The sequence below is a fragment of the Myotis brandtii genome, unplaced genomic scaffold (genome assembly GCF_000412655.1).
Source record: "Myotis brandtii unplaced genomic scaffold, ASM41265v1 scaffold328, whole genome shotgun sequence".
Lineage (NCBI taxonomy): Eukaryota > Metazoa > Chordata > Mammalia > Chiroptera > Vespertilionidae > Myotis > Myotis brandtii.
Window position 1 is genome coordinate 3,095,486 of NW_005362626.1, and position 303 is coordinate 3,095,788.

Sequence of the window (303 nt, forward strand, 5' to 3'; positions counted from 1 at the left end):
ACTGAGATTGCGACCACGTTAACAAGCCTTTCACGCAGATTCAATGGAGATTCGATTTACGTTGTTTGTTATTTCGTTGCTAAGCAACACAGTCTAAGCTGCACAACCAAGTGACGCCAACCATTAGCAGTTAATGTGGGGGATGTGCTAAGCCAAGGATCCGAGAGCTACCTACGTGGACAGTCCCCAGCCCAAACCCCTTTACGCTCTGGAGGGGTGGGGGTAGAGGTGGGAGGAGGTGAGGGTAGAGGTGGGAGGAGGTGAGGGTAGAGGTGGGAGGAGGTGGGCGTGGGTGTTGAGCAG